The sequence below is a fragment of the Dromaius novaehollandiae genome, chromosome 2 (genome assembly GCF_036370855.1).
Source record: "Dromaius novaehollandiae isolate bDroNov1 chromosome 2, bDroNov1.hap1, whole genome shotgun sequence".
Lineage (NCBI taxonomy): Eukaryota > Metazoa > Chordata > Aves > Casuariiformes > Dromaiidae > Dromaius > Dromaius novaehollandiae.
The window spans coordinates 26,442,630-26,454,731 of NC_088099.1; the positions used below are offsets into that span (position 1 = coordinate 26,442,630).

Sequence of the window (12,102 nt, forward strand, 5' to 3'; positions counted from 1 at the left end):
AACTGAACCAGCTATGTTTCCCAATCACAGTACTGTTTTTGCATAACTGATAACAATGCAGAGCAAAGAGATTGATTTTGCTTGAAGAGCAGCCCTGTGGAAATTCTGAAATGTTGCAAAGCGAAAAAGAAAGTTGTTGTGCTTTAAGCACCATCGTCATCAGACAGGACTCTTAACTCCTTCTTTCTCCCCTCCCTAAAATGCATGCTACTTACTTTTCCACGGAGTATTTTTGAAATCACACATACCCGGGAATTTCAGGGGTGAGGAATCTTTCATGCAAGATGACAGCACATTAAAAGTTTAAGCCCAAGAAGTCTACATAATATTAAAAAATGCTAGTTTCATTCAGTACCGCTGAATGTCTTCAAGATATAAAGTGGAGCTAATGGAAATGGTGTTTGCCATTTTCTCTGGGTAATATTAGTTTGTCTTTTCTAGTATCAGTAACCTGTATGTATTGTACGCCAGCCTGTTTTAATTCATATATTTGTGTGTGTGTATACATATACCTCAACACACACTCAGAGTGCTTTAGACAAATGAGAAGTATGGCAATACTGGGTACCTTCCGCTTCTTAGTCCAAAAATCACTATGTGGAAAAAAGATCTTCTTTTCTCTCTGTCTCGCTTTTATTTTTAAATTTTCCTTTTATTTCCTCCACTTTCTGAGCTTTTGCAGTGTATTTTGAATTTTCTTCACGTTCTATGCTCTGTTAACAGTACATTCCTCTTCTCACTTTGTGCTTTTTTTCTTATTTTTTGCCTCACGTACCTTAAATTGTATCATAAAAATAAAACCTGTATGTGTGGGGGAGAAGCAACCTGGGTTTCCTACTGTTGGTGTCCAGAGGTGGCCTGAGGGAGCACTAGTAATTTCCCTGTTCCAGCATCCATGTTTATATTAATTGAAAACAATATTCCAAATTTGCACACGTCATGTACAGACTAAAATTTCAAATACCCATCTAACTGTATCATAAGTTTTCCTGTTTTCTAAACAGGAGGATCACTATATAAATATTTTTAGGTAAGACTAGCACTTCTTTGAGCCTAAACTTAATTTGTAGTACTGCTGTTATCCTTGAATTTTCTGTGTTTTGTTGATGTTGCTTAAAATATGGTTTTGTTTAATGATTTTGCTTTGATTTATATTTTAAAGAATCTGAACTGCAAACTTTGAATGTCGAGGGATAACTGCAGTAAAAATACGGTACCAGGTTGTAAATGGATTGCTGCAGTGGAATAGAAGGAGCTCTGTGCTGCAGCCTGGGACCCCTCCTGGCCAGGGTGGCTTTTCCGAACAGCTGCATGAGAACATTGTACGGCTCCTCTGTAACTTTTCTTGTCCGATTCCAGGCTGACAAGGAAGGCAAGCTTTAGTTACTGGTAATATTATATTACTTTGGGGGGCGAGGGGGTTAAGAAATAACACTTGGTGTTGAAGATGTCTAGGGACTTTATTTCAAACTGAAGTGCATTCTCTAAGAGTCTGTTTTGTGTAGGTGTGTAACTTGCACCTAGGAATCGATGTTTGCACACAGCCTGCATTGTTGAGATACTGTTCAAATATAATTTACTGTAGTTTAAATACTATATCATGACAAATGAGGCAATATATTATTAATTAGGTATGAAATACTTATGTGTAGGCGTCTGTATTGGAGAAAACTTTATTAAATCTCTTAGGGATTTTTCCTTTCTAAAAGAGTTTTCCAGTGACTTGTTCTTCTTGAACTTTTGCAATGTAGTCCACCACACCAGTACTAATTCTGGAAGTAGGAACATAGTTATTGGCTACTCTTTGCTGCATTTAAGTTTTGCTTTTCTCTCCACCGAGAAAATATATTCAATTTTGGCATACCCTTTCACTGTGAAAAGAGCACTCCAGAAAGATACAAATAAATAAACCAAAGAGACCTTTGGAAATACTGAAGTCACCAGATTCCACTGAATAAGGACTGTCATGTGGTAGCTAAATGGTATGTATTCGTTTTAAAGGAGTATTTTTAAACTGCCGTGAACCACTCAGTCCTTGCTTTATATTAAAGGATGCAGGCAAAAGTATAATCTAGACATTTCCAAGTCACTGTGGTGTTTTGAGTAGATCTTTAAATTTCCTGGAATGGACTGTACCGTTCCACTTACATTCGCAGTTGACAGTTAAAATACAAAGGCATGACCCTTTCTCATTTTAGCATTCTGAAATAAAGCATAGCTGTAGTTGTAGGAAAAGATAAGGAATGATTGATTTGAGGGCCATCAGTAAGACTGTATGCAGTACAAGTTGAGTTAAAAATCTTGACTCTTACAACGTAACCTTTGAAAACCGAAAGAACCTGAAGTGAGTTGTTTCTCTGTCAAAGAGAGCACTTGGTTGTGGCTTATTCTTTCTGAAAATTGGAAGAGTAAATCACCTGTTATATACCTCCCACATATAACTTTAAGAGATGTTTGTAACTGTGTTCTGTTTTTCTGAAGTGTGGAGTGAGTTCTTAAGTGTTTTTTCAGGAGCCGGTATTAGAGGCAGAAAAATAGTAGGTACCTCTTAAAGAAAACATCCATTGTTTGTTTTCAAAGTCTGGATTAACTAAAATTGCTAAAATACTTTTCATGGAGACAGCTATCTTCTTAATGTAGTGTCTTTAAAAATCTTACTTCTAAGTCTGCCTCTGTTTATGGCAGGTTATAAAAACGTAGTTTATAGATGCAAGGTTTGCTTATATCCTTGAACCATGATGATGGCTACTACTAGTGACGTTCATGTTACTTCTCTTCTACGCAATGTCTCTGCCATATCTTGCAGTAGCTGCTCTATCTTAGCCCTGTGTTGGTGTTCCCCTCGGCGTTTGTTTATATAATGTTCTGTCTTCAAGTCTTTGTTCTTGTTTTTCCTGCTTTTTTCCATCATTTCCCCCTTATTTTCCTGGTTGTTTTGTGCTTTAATGTTGTCTTATCCCTATCCTTCTTTTGAAGCAGAGTCAGTTTCTTTTGGTGACGATATGAATGGTTTGTGGTATGGATTATAGCTTTGGTTTACTCTTGTAGAACTTTTCTGTGGAGTCCTGGTTGGTGTTAGCATCACCTGCTGGTGCAGATGGCTTATACACTCTGTTATACTTCCTGACACCTCAGTCCCTCTCATGGAGGTAACTGGGTGCAGGACACCTTCCTAGAGACGTCATTTTCTTTTTTGACCAGCGTCACTGATTTGGAACTTCTGTGCTGACAGAGTTTTTAAACAGTTCTTTGCAGATGAAACCATAAAAAGAGGCACATTGTCTTATGTATGTTATGAACCAAAGCGCTAACAAGAAGTAAGATAAACTAAGAGGAAAATGAAGTAATTCAGGTTGTTATTCACATTCAGTCTGTAATTCACATAGAATTAAAGGTTATGTAGAGCAAAACATTTTCTTTTGACTTGGTTTGATTTAGACTTTGACAGATGATGTCGGTTAGAGGTAACCTGTGAGATAACTTTGAGAAGTGGTGAAAGGATGATTATGGCTCAGTGTGAAAATTTTTATGCTGTTTAATTCTGTGGTAACTATCATAAGCAGTTAAAATACTGACTTTAGAAAAATGTGCTATAGCAGTGTTGGTTATCTTTTTTTTTTTTTTTTTTTTTTTTTTTTTTTTTTTTAAATGAAAGTTGCCTTGAAAAAAGCATGGCTTTGAGTCCTCCAAAGCTGTTCCTGGGAAAAATACACTTAATGTTAAAATGTTAACTACGCATATACTAATGGCATATTTTTGGGTGACGGTTTTACATATGGTGTGTTAAATTGCAAATAAATGTAAGCATAAGTTGGAAACTGATTCTCTCTCCCAAGTAATCACAAGACATAATTGTTCTTCTTGGAACTTAGCTTATAAGGAATTAGATTTTTCTAGTTTATAAATATAATTCTGCTTTAAAAACAGAGCCTGCTTATCCTTATAGCAGATACATGAAGGGAGTATGGGAACATCATGTCCTGTTTGTGTGCAGCTGTTTTTGGTCCTGATTTTAAATTACTGCAAATGAAATAACTTAGTGGAGAAAATTGTGTTCGTTATATTTATTAGTGTATGAGCTGTGTTTACAGTCCACTTTAAGGACTCCTCCTCAGGAATCTTTCTCAAATGCTTATTGGGGAGGCAGCCCTGTTTTTTGTGTTTTTTTTTTTTTAATGGACATTTAATAGGAATTTTGAAGACAGAGTTAAAAATGGTGTATATATAAAAATGGCATATACATATATATATATATATATATGTACACACCTAGAAATGGCGGTTGCATAGTAGCTTAAAATCTTACACGTGTTAAAAAGCAGTAGTATATTTATAAGATATACAAACAAAACACTGATAATAGTAAATACTGAAACACTTCCTGTTATGAATCAGCCTTTGGAGAAATTGCTGAAAAATGAACAAAAAAGATCATTATATACTTTTCTGTTTTTGCACTACCATTATATTAAATACTGGTTCTGTTTTTTATGTGGCTTTCAAAAGAATTGTCACAAACTTAAGAACAGGAAATTTTAGGGATGTTGTAATTTATTGGTGAACTCTTCTCTCTACTGATACTGATGGTTTCATTATTACTGTATTGTACTGCTGTGATATGCTGTTTCTTTGTATTTTTATTAGCTAGTTATATGTAAAATATTCATAATAAAAGATGAGAGATGTAAGGCTGTATGCACAGCAGGACTAATTTTATGCAGTAGCAACCTGTAAATGCTGTTGCAATAGAATTTTCCTGTGAAATGCTGTTTTTCACATATTTCCTTGCCTGTGTAGGTTATTTAGAGAGTTGTTACTTTGGGGGGATTTTTTTTTTAAATCTAACTGGCTCTGCTATGTTCTGTATCTCTAAGCAGCTGGAGGACAAAGAAACATATTAATCTTCAGTTAACACTCTGTTATGTGGAAAGACAGCAAACAGACCGCTGTAGAAATGTCCTGGCAGAGTAGAGCCCAGCCAATTTGTTGTTAGTCTGTCGAAATGGTGAATTTCCTCAGTGTTCTGGAGAAGCTGCTACACTGTCTATCTGCTAAACTGCAGAGACCAGAGTTCCAGCTGAGCTGATAATGCAGGTTGTATGTTTTAGCAGCTTCCAGAACTTACAGACTGGTGCAGTGTCATTTACATGTGCTAAATAGTTAGAAAGTTACCCCTGTATCCGTAAGGCAAGAACTTTTGATATTTTAAAAGCTCAGATTTTGGGATAACTATCTAGTAGACTTCATGATAACAAAATATGTGGTTCTTCAGGAATGATCTGACACATTTATCTTTTAGAATTAGTTACGTTATAATGCTGTAATATCAAATAAACTAGGCCTGTGCAGCACTGTAAACCGTATATAGCTCTAAGAAAGTGTTTGTCCTTTACAGAAGAACTCCAGTTAGTTACATACGCTGATAGTGTGTATATAGAGGTACACAGCCTGCAGTATGTGGCATCGCTAAAAACTCCATAGCTTGTTATAGTACAAATATGTATGGTTCTTAATTTCTGCCCTCTTTGCTGACTTCTTGAGTCACTGACACAGATACCTTACGTATTTAGTTCTCCGTATTTAGAATGATTGATGCATTGGAGAGGTAATCTTTGGTTGGAGCTATTTCAATGAGTCACCAAGTTCAAACTGCTCATTTGGGGGGGAAAAAAAAAGCTGTGTACTGAAGAGGCTTTATTTGGTGGCTTGTGTACTGAAATAAGCTCTTTGTCATTTCACATTTACCAACCTGTTAATTAGCTAAAATTAAACTACTTGGAAGTCCTTTATCCCTTTCAGGACATAGTAATTATTATTCAGTAAGATCAAATGGTATAGTTCTGCATTTATACGACTTGGACAATGGGGTCGGGGTTGGGATGCATGGTCAGGACGCTTGTGGATGGTTGCATGTGCTGGAGGGCAGGGTGGCTCTGCTGAGGGGACCTCGACAAGCTGGGCAAAGGGGCTTGCAGAAACCTCATGAAGCTCAGCAGACTCTGCCCGCTGCGACAGAATAGCCCCGTGCAACAATAAGGGCAGGGAAATGATAGCTAGAAAGCAGCTTTGCAGAAAAGGACCTGGATTTCCTGGTGGACACCAAGTTGGACATTAGTCAGCAGCATGCCCTTACATAGCAAGAACAAAGCCAGTAGCTGAAGTGATTATTTCTGTCTGTTTGGTGTTTGTGTGACTGCATCTGAGATGGTGTCTGTTTTGGGGCATGCCAGTATAAGAAAGACACCAGTCTACTGGAGCTGCTTGAGAGGAAGACTGCCAAGATGTAAGGGGGCAGAAGCACATGATGTAAAAAGAGAAGTTGAAAGATCTGGATTTCTTCAGTGTTAGGAGAAGGCTGAAGGGAATCTTGCTGTTTTCATCTGCCTAATGGGAGGGTGCAGAGAGGAGAGACAGAGCCAGATTCTTCTTAGAGGAGCACAGTGACAGGACAGGCACCAGAAGAAATTCCAACAAGGGAAATTACAATAAGATAGTAGAAAAAATTTACACAAAGAGGGTAGCTGGACACAGGGACAAGTTGCCCGGAGAGGCTGTGGAATCCTTGGAGATATTTGGAGCTCAGCTGGCCAAGGCCTTGGGCAACCTAATCTAGCTTTGAAGTTGGCTTTGCTGTGGGTGAGGGATTGAAGCAGTTGACCTCTACAGGTTCCTCCCAACCTAAATTATTTTGTGGCTTACTATCGTCAGGATAATCAGTTTTCTGAAGGAGTTGCTCTCAGTTACGAGACATCTGCTGTAAACAGTGTGTACATATATACGCATTGTTAGTGCATGATCCTATAAGAGTTCAGTGCATTCCTGTGGAAAAAACAATAGTTACTGGCACGTGCTGCTATGCAAGGTAGCATGGATTTATTGGTTTTGCTGTTCTGTCAGCCTGCTGGCACTGATTAATATGAAATATCATATCAAATGATATCATAGCAAATGGTATGGTTGCACAGCCCTTTTCTCCATTCTCCACAGTGCAACTAGTCCTAGCCCTGTTGAAATCTGTGGCCCTAAGGATGATGGAGCTTTGAGGAAGAGAACAATACAATTATCTTCTGTAAATTCTACTCTGCAGTTCAACATCTTTTTTTAAGGAGAACCTGAATTCTGCGTTGTTGAAGATTCGAAGTGATCAGTCCAGTGCAGCAAAGTACTTTAAACGCATCTGTAACAAGATAGATGGATTCTGAGTGAGGTACCTTTTGCCACAGTTTTATATTTTTAAATTATGCTTTTTCTATAGTAGAGGTTTAAAAAAATTCTCCTGTGCAGAAGTCACTTGATTTCTTGTGCAGCCTTTGAGGCTATGAAATAAATGGATATCTGTAATTAGAATACAAGGTTGTTTTTTGTTTTTTTGGTTTTTTTTTTTTTTGCAAACTTGCAAGTCTAGACTTTCTCATAAGCAAGCCGCCTGAGGTTTATACTTGATTACTTAATAATGGAATAAAAAGTTAAATTCATTTTGCTGGAATGGCGGTTAGACTGGCAGCATGTTCTAGTATAAAATGTTGTGTTGTTTAACTAAAAAGATAATATGGAGTTTTTGTTCTCTTTGTTACCCTGGATATTAATTATTACAATGTAAAATAAACAAACCTGAATAAAAATGTCACATAATTTTCTTTAAAGGCAATGTAAAGTGCCTATTGATTTGGTCTTTATTTCAAAGCAGTATTTTTTTAAGCTCAGTCTCACTGAGCTCAATTCAGAAATCTCGTTGATTCCCCTCCCCCCCCCCCGCATGTTTTCCTATTACATATGCAACCAGTGAGGAACCAATTTGGGGAACCAAAGTTTTAAAATTAACCTTTAAGGAGCTGTCTGGTTAACCCTCTTCCTCCCCTGCTCTATTCTGGTTTGCCTATTCTCTTGGTTTTCTAAGAGAAATGAGTAAGGCTTTTCTTAGATTAGTCACAAGCCTTAAAAGTATGTTGAGTATACTTCAGTTCTGTAGGTTGTGGTATTATGTTAGCCTTAAGGAGTTGTTGATAGCTCTCATCATTTTGCAAATATTCAGAGGTTCTCAATTCTAGCAGTTTCTCATGCATGCTAAAGTAAATGATTATCTTTGTTAGGGAAGAAATCCTAAGTCCAAAAAACATGTATTTCCTGGGAATAACTGCTGTAGGAATTACTGATTTTTAACAAAAACAGTCCATATTTTTCAGATGTCTTCAATGTCTCTTAGCTCCTTCAAAATAATAATGATGTGCAGAAAAAAGCAGACTGGGTCAGTGCTAAATGGAATTGTTCTGTTTTTCTGGAGACTTCAAACATCAGTATGAACTTTAAACAAAAAAAAATTCAAAACCAGTCTACCCATGGTTTTCTATGAAAATAGATATTTGCACGTTACCAAAGTCTACTCTGTATCACTCCTTGCTTTGGCTATCATATATTGTAATACTGTCTGTGTTTGATTCTATTTGATCCTTCCATGTTGTCCTCTCCAAACTGTCCATCCAGCTGCTATATCCAGACATCTGTAACTGAGGAAGCTGAATTGTTTACACGCAGTAGTTGTATGTTATGGTCCCGATTCTCTACAATTGTGGGTGCTTCTAATAAAGAATTATTTCTCTTTATATTTAAATATGTTGCATTCTAAAAAATTGAAGTGACTATTAATTTATCCATGTATAACCAAAGGCATATGAGAACAGTATTTGATTTTTCCAAATGGGTTCAATGGGACAGTTGTAAAATCTGAGGGGGGTTGTTTTGGAGTGCTTTTGGATACAATTTAGCAAGATATTCAAGTTGATTAAGGACATAACTTTTCCATGTTATGCAGACATCTGAATACATCCTGAAAATGAGCAAGGTATTGCATAGGTGGATTATGTGCCTTTCAGAGTGGAGGGTTCCAGTATCCTAATCCCTGGAACGCTCCAGCCTCATTCAGTTCTGCTGCAGTACGGTACCTTCTCCAGCAGATTGTAGAGTATATAATATTAATTAAAGTAGTTTTTGTAAGAAGCAACATGTGGAAAGGGAGTCTGGTATACTTATTTCACCTCTTTGTAGAGCTGTGGGTTTTTTTATTGTATATCATTCTTTGAGCAGTTTTTTTGAGCTGTTGTTAGGTGCTTGTTTCAGAGATCCTGCTTATTTTTACTACAATACAAATGATATTCCACTTCTCTCACTTCTTGTCTATTGCTCTTTTCTCCTTTTGGAGCTTCTAGATAGTAGTTTAGTACAATTAGAATATGCATCTTGCTATGCAGTATGCTTCACAAGTACATGGGCTGACGCTAGGCTAGGTTTTCAAAGATATTTGTGGCAGTGGGATTTTCAGAAGAACTTAAGACTTAAATCCTGCAATGAATACCTAAACCTCATTGATTAGGTTTTGTTGTTTTTATATGTCCACTAGCATTTGAAAAATCTGGTCCATGGATTGTACCCCAGCAATTTCTAAATCTCATAAAATATGGTGCAACATAAATTTAAATTAAAAAAAAAAACACACACACACACCCCTACCTTTCTCCAATCCCTTCTTTCCTCCTTTATACTTCTTGACTGCCAGGATGTCTGTGCTGGATGTCCTCACCCTCTAGTAAATTCAAGCTCAGCTGTGTGTGTGTTTTCACTGCCTGTTGGATAGTTATTTTCGTTGCCTTTCCACCATGAATGGTCTTGCTTGCCTAGGACTGGACATTGGAATAACCATCTGCTGCTGTTATTAGCCATCGTCTGGGTTTTTTTGCACAATGAGATTCAAACTGGGCCCAGATGCAAGTGTTGGATCTGGTGAGAAGCTGGAGGGGGGAGGGGTGAAGCTGCTGTGCCATGGTTATTTTCTGGGAGTTTGACACTCCTTTGCATGGGGCTTAGTGTGGGTACTTACAAGCTTGGGAGCAGCCAGTGCTGCCTCTGGTGCTGTGGCAGCAGCTCTGTATCTGCAGTCTCCTACTCTGCCTGACATCCTCCAGTCTGTGCTCTGTGCACTGTCCCCGTCTGAATGCACTGTCACTGCTGGAGAGCCATATCTCATAGGGAAGTGCTGGCCTACAAGAGAAATTTCCTGAAAATTGTTTTGGGTTTAACGATCACGGCTGGCTTACTCCTGTCTTGCCTCCACCGCCCAAATAGTTGTTGGCTTTGCACACTTTGCATGTCGTTGGTGCTTCTGCTTTTATCTGCAGTTTAGTTTGAGTAAATGCTCTTCTGAAATTATTTTCATTCTTTGCAGCATGCATTGGTGCAAGTAATTTTGTGTACCTATTACTGCCGCTGTGGTCTGGCCTTTTGGAGCATCAGCGTCCAGCAAGAAAACATAGAACAGGGAACCGATGTGAGTTACAACTCTTCTGATTCCCTGTGCAGTCACGCAGGCACATGCCAGTACAAAACAAAGGAACGTGTGGGAATATGAATGGATAGAAAGGATGGATCAGACACAGAAAGGGCAGAATCAGCTTCGATGTCAATTAAAACTGCTTGTGGAACTACAGTCGAAGTTTCTCAAGTGACATTAGCATTATAAAAAGATAATGGAGGCCAGTTTCCAGCTTGCGAAGTGCACACTTCATAATAACTATAAAAATGACATTATAATTTCTGGAGCTGGCAGAAAAATCTAGGAGAGGTCATACATTGGTCTGGGCAGTTATAGCAGGGAAATTGGGCCTTAGGGAGAAGAAAACACACAATAAGAACAAGTACAGGGAAGAATGCACTTTATTGTTTTTTTGCTCTTGTGATCGCTTTTCCTTTACAACCAGGAAGAACCATTCCTAAATAAGTGTCTGTGTGTTACCTCAGCGCTATAGCAGGCTTTTCACAAAGCTGTCACCCACAGCTTCCCACAAAACAGGCATCCAATCTCTGAGAGCTTCTGAAACTAACAGAGGTTCCCTTTGGCTTACAGCCCATCTGCCTCTGCTTGCCTTTGCTCCCGCAGATGTGCAGAATAAAGCTGGCGGGGGGATTCTTTTAACAGACTCTGTGTTCTTGAATCTTACCACCATGGACTTCTGTCTCACTTTCGAACAGCCAAATACAAGCTCTACCTATCTAGCGAAGGCTGGATTGATAATCAGACTTTTCTTTGTGACAGGTCAGGTTGCTTAAGAATGACTTTATCAGTCATAGTAGCAGAAGGTAGATAGGCTTGTCAGGCTGAAGTGGAGGCATGGTGGCTTGACTGATGCTTGGAAGCCTGCTATTTTATGTCAGCAGGCCAAATTTACATAGTCTCAGCTAGCCTAGAGTGGATGCTGTGCACATTTTTTGGCTGGGTGTGTGATGTAGCTGTTTTAGAGCTGTGTTTGGTATACAGCAAGGTAGAAACCTTCCCGTTGTGAGGAGGCATGCCTTGCCATGGGTGTAGCAGGAAGAGAATGTGTGTTTAAGTCACAGCGCTGGTGTGGGAAAGTGGGGATAGCGCGTGTGCCGATGTCCTCTATGACTTTCTCTTTGACCATTGCTCAGAAATAGCATTGGCCAAGAACCTCCTGTGCCATCTCTGACACCTCCCAAATCAGGAAGATGACCTAGTTCTTTCTGTTGTGTGGGAGCTGTATGTCTTCTGTAGCAGCAGATAAGAGATACATGTGTCCTAAATGTAACCTTCTCTAACCAGAATCCACTAGTGAGCTAGCGATGTTGGCACCATGGCCAGTCCTTGCTTTCCTTAGGGCTCTAGGAACTGTATGGAGTAGATGTGGAGCCAAGAAAGGCAGTGATGAAGTCAGTGATTAACACAGCCTAGGCTGTATTGACTCCACATTGTATGTTTTGATCATAGGTGGACTCAAGGGCAAGTGGTATTAGAAACAAAGGGTGTATAAAATCCGGTAAACACTGGTTTTCAGAGTGCATGCTTCCTGGCTGTAAAAAGGAGGTAAGGCAACAGCTTTCTGTCCCTGCCCAAAACATTCTGCAATTACTCTGGCAGCCCACAAAGACCAACAGTGGATGAGGCATGAGATGATCTTGGCTATGGGATAGCAAGTCAAGGGCTTGTGCTGGCCAAAAAAAAAAAGAAAAAGAAATCAGTATTGTATGACCATTAACAGTCTGATATTTAACAGGCTTAAATCTGCTACCACAGATGATCTGGTTGTACAGAGATCC

The 12,102-nt window shown here is 38.7% G+C and overlaps 1 protein-coding gene across 3 annotated transcripts in view; it reads left to right on the plus strand.

Annotated features, from left to right (window-relative positions):
• Nucleotides 1-12,102, plus strand: part of ANKIB1 (ankyrin repeat and IBR domain containing 1) — a 99,573-nt gene that overhangs the window by 2,643 nt on the left and 84,828 nt on the right. The gene's annotated exons all lie outside the window — the stretch shown is intronic.